Source organism: Oryza sativa, chromosome 11 (genome assembly GCF_034140825.1).
Source record: "Oryza sativa Japonica Group chromosome 11, ASM3414082v1".
NCBI lineage: Eukaryota > Viridiplantae > Streptophyta > Magnoliopsida > Poales > Poaceae > Oryza > Oryza sativa.
The window spans coordinates 7,901,254-7,907,481 of NC_089045.1; positions in this window are offsets into that span (position 1 = coordinate 7,901,254).

The following is a 6,228-nucleotide window of genomic DNA, read 5'->3' on the forward strand; positions in this document are numbered from 1 at the left end:
CCAATTATACACTTCAGCAAGATTTGTTGTCATCACACCATACCTCAATCCATCTGTATCGTACAACAACGACCATTTCTCCCTTGGCTCAAATTCTACCCACTCCGTGAAGCACTTCGTGGCCCTTCCACGCTTCCTGCGCCGAGTAATACTTGGTGCTTCATTAGGAATGGGTTCAAGTCCCTCCGGCTCCTCCTGTCTGGCAACTATGGGTTTTTTCCTAACCTCTTCCATGTGTGTAGTGGTCAAATGATCCAGTTGCTCCCATATGGCATCAAACTTTCTTTGTTGATTCTGCTTGCATAACTTCTTGAACAGGTCCATCAATCTCTTACTCCTGAATTGTCTATAAAAATTAGCCCCAAAATGTCGCATGCACCATCTGCTATGTAAATCTGGCCATGGCACGGACTGTGTGACATCTTCTTGAAGCTTCTGTATCGCTGATAGCAAACCGGCGTGTCGGTCATGCAGAACACACACATTTGGTCTGTTTTCAACAACACACATTTTAATGTGCCGCAAAAACCATAGCCAGCTTGATGTGTTCTCGCTTTCAACAAATGCAAAAGCAACAGGAACGACATGGCTATCCGCGTCGACTCCGATCGCGGTTAGAATTGTTCCTCTGTACTTGCTTGTCATGAAAGTGCTATCAACACAGAGCAAAGGAATGCAATTTTTAAAGGCCTCTATCATGCACCCAAATGACCAGAAAGCCCGACGAAGAACATTCTCCCCATATTCATTCACCTCATCGAGAATAGCCATGTGTGTGCCCGGGTTTCTTGCCTGCATCACCTCCAATAGTGGGGGAAGATTGTGATAAGAATCCTCATAAGTTCCAAACCTCATCTCCAATGCTTTCTGTTTTGCCCTCCAAGCCTTGTCGTACGATATCTCATATCCGTACTCTTTCTCAACGTCATGCATTATGGTGAAAGGGGACAAAGATGTTTTTCTAACCACCTTTGAATATACCATTTGTGCCACAAATGCCGCTGTCAGGTTTCTGTGCACCAGACGGGTATTCTCCAACAAACACGTATGTTGCTCAACCCTCGAAGCTACCCATAAAGTGTCATGTTGTGGCTTGTAACCATGCACTCTCCAAGGACATCCACCCTGTATGCACTTCACGTCATACGTCGTCCTATTTGAAACCTTCACCCTGAACTCACGCTTCTGGACAAATGCCCACCTCTTCACCGCATCTTGTAAGTGACCTTTGTCATGAAACATCTGTCCAACTTTCACCTGCTTACTATCATAACACCAGTGGGCATCTAAACCATCGTTTACCTTCATACGACTCATTGATATGGTCGTCCAATTATCGGGTATGTAAGTTTCGTTGTCCCACAGTGTTGTATCTTCTCCTTCCACTACAAGCGCAATGTATTCCTCGTTTTCCACTTCCATCTGATCCACTACCGCCTCATTCTCCTCCGCTGCATCAACACGCATAGGCGAATCCGGTTCTTCATCGTCCGAGTCGTTGGCCTCACGATTAGTACCACGAACAATGACCTCTCCTTGTGTATTACCCTCTACTACTTCTTCCCCTCGACCTTGCTCAGTCCGCCAAACATTTTCAGCTTGTCCACCTTCCAACGGAGTTTCTTCCACCACGGCATGACTTGACTCCCCCGATCGATCAACACATTTTGTCTTCTGCACCACTATTGCCAGGCTATAGCCTTTCTCCCTTACTTTACTAACAAACTTCCTCCAACTCCCAGTTGACGCAACCTCCACTACTCTCCACTGCCATCCATGTTGACCCCTCACTGGCCACACGGCATTTATGACAAATTTATCATGCACTGGATCTACCCCAAACATATTATACAACCACCCTAACACGTCGTTCAAACCCATATGCTCCGGTGCATTCAGACTAGTATCATGGAAGGCATATACAGTCAAATCCACCCCGCTATCACATATTTGTATAGGAGCATCGCCATAATACAGACGAATGGGCATATCACCTGACATCCTGATAAAACATGACAAATAGTCTCACGTTTAATCATTTAATCATTCGATAATTACCCTATTACAACTTATACTACATTGCCGTGTACTAATTTACAACTATTAGTAACAAACAACTAGTTTAATAATCCAAATAAAATATAACACCTTTGTACATATTTTAACACACAACATATCAATAATATGTACTAACTAAGAACTAATTTAACCGTACAATTACTTAAATACCTCTACCAACATTTAGCAATAACAAATATGTGCTAACCATACATACTAACATTGAACAATGCGAAACAATTAACAACTCTTAAACCAATTTTTTATTAAACTTTCATATGCATTGTACTTAGGGATTACTAATGTATACCTTAACTTCACTGCTGGAGGGCGTCGCCAACCCTTTCCTCCCGGCCGGCGCCTCCTCTCCGGCCTGCTATCCCCTCCCCTCGCTCCCTCCGGTGCTCACGGCGACGATGTGGCGACTCTCGACGGCGGCTGGCGATGTGGTCCTCAAATAAATCGAACAAGCATCGCGGGCTGGGGAGACGGGGCTTTAAACCGGCCTGTCGAACGCCCATTGTTCGACAGGGTCGGTGGAGGGACCTGTCGAACGCCCCCGGTTCGACAGGCCTGGCGGCGCGGGGTGGTGGGCCCTGTCGAACTCCCTCCGTTCGACAGGCGAGCGTGTCGAACGCCAGCCGTTCGACAGGGCTCTGTCGACTGCCCGTCGTTCGATAGATGCCCTATCGAATTGCACCCGTTCGACAGGGACCTACTTTCACGATTTTCCCCGGTTGGCCACTACTTTTGCGATTTTCCATAAAAATAATATTAATCCTCAAAAAAATTCCGCTGAGCTCGCTTTGTCGGATGCGGAAGCGTGTGGGTTATTTATAGGAGGCGACCGGTGGCTGACGGGTGGGGCCACAGCCGCCGCTCTAGTAGTCTAGTTAGTCGCCGTCGCCGGCCATATGTATGCAACTGGGGGTAATTACGGTGACGACGCTATTAACTGCGATGTTACCCATGGGTGCAATTAGTGCAACTACTCGTGTATGTAGCCGTCATTTGGGGAGATGCAAGTGTACCTGCAGCGGGGGCGTGTCGGCCGTAGGGCATTTCACATTTGACCAACGCAACAGCACACGGTTTCGATATATGGCGTGTGACGAGCTGACAGTGTTTCAATGTGTGCCCTTATCTTGCAACAAGTGTCTTTCAAACTGATAAGCGATATAGAAATATCAACAAATAATAATAAAAAGATAATTTATAGGTACAGTATTTATATATAAATATAAATGTATTGTTCGTGGTTTACAAGGCAAAGGGTTAAAAAAATACTACCTCAGTTTGTTAATAGATGACGCCGTTGATTTTTTATCATGCGTTTGACTATTCGTCTTATTCAAAAAAATTTATGTAATTATAATTTATTATGTTGTGAGTTGTTTTATCACTCAAAGTATTTTAAGCATGATTCATATCTTATACATTTGTATAAAATTTTTGAATAAGACGAATGGTCAGACATATGTTTAAAAGTCAACGGCGTCATCTATTAAAAAATAGAGGAAGTATAACACTGCGATGAAAAAAATTCATAGAAACATAAGTCTTAAGTAGAAACAACTATAATTAAGTTTATTTACTCCCTCCATTTTAGGTTATAAGACGTTTTGACTTTGGTCAAAGTCAAACTGTTTAAAGTTTGACTTAGTTTATAGACAAATATAGTATATTTATAATAGTAAATTAGTTTCATTAAATAATTAATTAAATATATTTTCATAATAAATTTATCTTGGGTTGGAAATATTAATACTTTTTTATACAAACTTCGTCGACTTACGTCTTATAACCTGAAACGGATGGAGTAATTTATTTTTTTAGGCTGACATGTGAACGAACAAATGATAATAGGCTACTAATTATATTACCGTGCAAAACTTTTATCTATCTTCTCTTCCCTCCTCTAGTTGACATTGTGCCGACTGTCACCGGCTAATTACTACGTACGGGATGTTTCGTTGCGCTAGTTCGCTACGAGGATAACAACATAGGACGAGTAGTTCAAAAAATCGGCTAACTTTTCTGTAAACAAAGAAGGAAGTCGTCAAAACCTATACGCACTAAATGCTCTACTTGATAGGAATTTTATCTACAGAAGAAAACGGGGAGAACGTTAAACTTTAATTACGTAGGGTTTCCCTATTGGCCTTATCCTTGCGTACATTGATTGCAGCAAATGCATCTACTACTGAATAACCGAAACCACGACCATGATTAATGCTAGCGAAAGCCGCTCTGTCTTTGATCGAAGGTGCCCACACTCATCTTGTTCGTTGTCCTCGAGTATTATTCTTCTAAGAGCAAGTTAGTACAGTCCACTACTAACTCCAATTCATCTATAGCTAATCTAATAGTCAATTCATACAATAGTTGATTACTATACTATTAAGAAAAAAGTATGAATTACCCCCTAAACAATTGCGGTCGACCGAATTACCTCCCGTAAACTCAAATACCAGACATTTTACACCCTAAACTATTTATACCGGACTAATGACCAACACCGTTCTGAGCGGTTTTGATTTGAGCTAGTACACGTGGCGCCACCTGTCAGCAAAAATAAAAAAGTTAAATAACCCCTAGGCCCACCTGTCATCCCTCTCTTCGCCCAACCTCTCTCCCAGCCCCCCGCTCTCTTTCTATCGCCGGCGAGGAGATGGGCTTAGGCTTGATGCGGTTGAGATGGATGTAGAGGCAGCCGAGGCACTGGACGAGGCGGTCGGCGCTCTGGACGAGGAAGCGCACGACGTAGGCGTCGGTGAGGAGTTGGAGCGGCGGGGCGACGTAGGCGGCGCGGAAGCACACCCACGAGGAAGGGAACGAGTCGACGGAGGCGACGAGGACGTGGCCACGGCCGTTGGCGTTGGCGGCGAGCTCGACGGCGAGGAGGAAGACGGACAACAGGAGCGATGCCCTGATGAACGCGTAGAGCCGGGAACGCGGCGACGGTGTCTCGGCGTCGGCATCATCCGTCCGCCCGGCGGCGACGCGGCGGCGGAGGCGAGGCACCCCGCGGCGCGGTGCGCCTGAGCAGCTGCACCAGGTGATCTGCTTGGCGTTCTTGCCCCTGCCTCGCCGTCGTCCGCCGGCCAAGAACTCCCCGTCGTCGTCGTCGGCGTCGGCGTCGATGTCGATCTCGCAGATGGACCAGTTGGGATTGTCCATCTTGACGACGACCGGCGTCTCGCCGGCGCCGGCGAGGGCGGGCTTGCTGCCGGCCCAGAAGCCGCTCCACGGCGCCATGCACGCGGCGGGAGCGAGAAGAACACTCGACGACATGACACGACACTCCCGCCACTCGCTGAGCTCCCAAAATAGCAAGCTTTCACTGACACACAAATGCACACTATTCCTGGGGCTCCCCTTCTTTCGAGCTGCTGCCAATGCCCATCAACCGGAGCCGCCTCAAGTCACCACACCTCCCTACTCTCCGCAATGCGATGCGAGCAGCGAGCTCCACTGCCGCCGTTGCAATGGCAGAAAAGCTTTAGAAGAAGAAGGTGCTCCATCCCGTGCGGCTTCACCGCGCTCCTCGCCGGCGACCTCCCGGCGTGCGCGCCGCCGCTGACCGTGCTCTTGCACTTCTTCGCAGCGCTCGGGTGCCTGCCCGAGACTAGGTACTCCTTCCGTGCCGCCCCATGAGAGAGAGAGAGGGAGAGAGTGTGAAGAGAGAGAGAGGAGGGGAAGGGGAGATATGACAGGTGGGTCCCACAACTTTTTTTTTTAAAGAAAATACTGATTGGGTTGTCACGTGTAGTCACGTAGGACAAAACTGCTCTGAATTAAGTTGAGGGGGCTAATTCATCCGGTATTGAAAGTTTAGGGTGAGCAATGTCTGGTTTTTGGGTTTAGGGGGTAATTCGGTCGACCACGATAGTTAATGGGGTAATTCATACTTTTTCCTACTATTAATATATGGTCCCACCTGTCATACATACATTGCGCCTTGAAGCCTATGCTGCAGCTGGCTACAGATCTATAGCCCGCTGCTCTTCTCTCTTATCTTTTATCTTATTAAAATATGTTTATAGCCAGCACTGTTAATGTTAATAGTGCTATTGTACATGCTCTAATTCATCCCTATAAAAGCTGAATTCTAAACGGCACCTTTAAAATTCACGTGCTGGAAAAATAAGTCTTGACCCGACTCAGTTT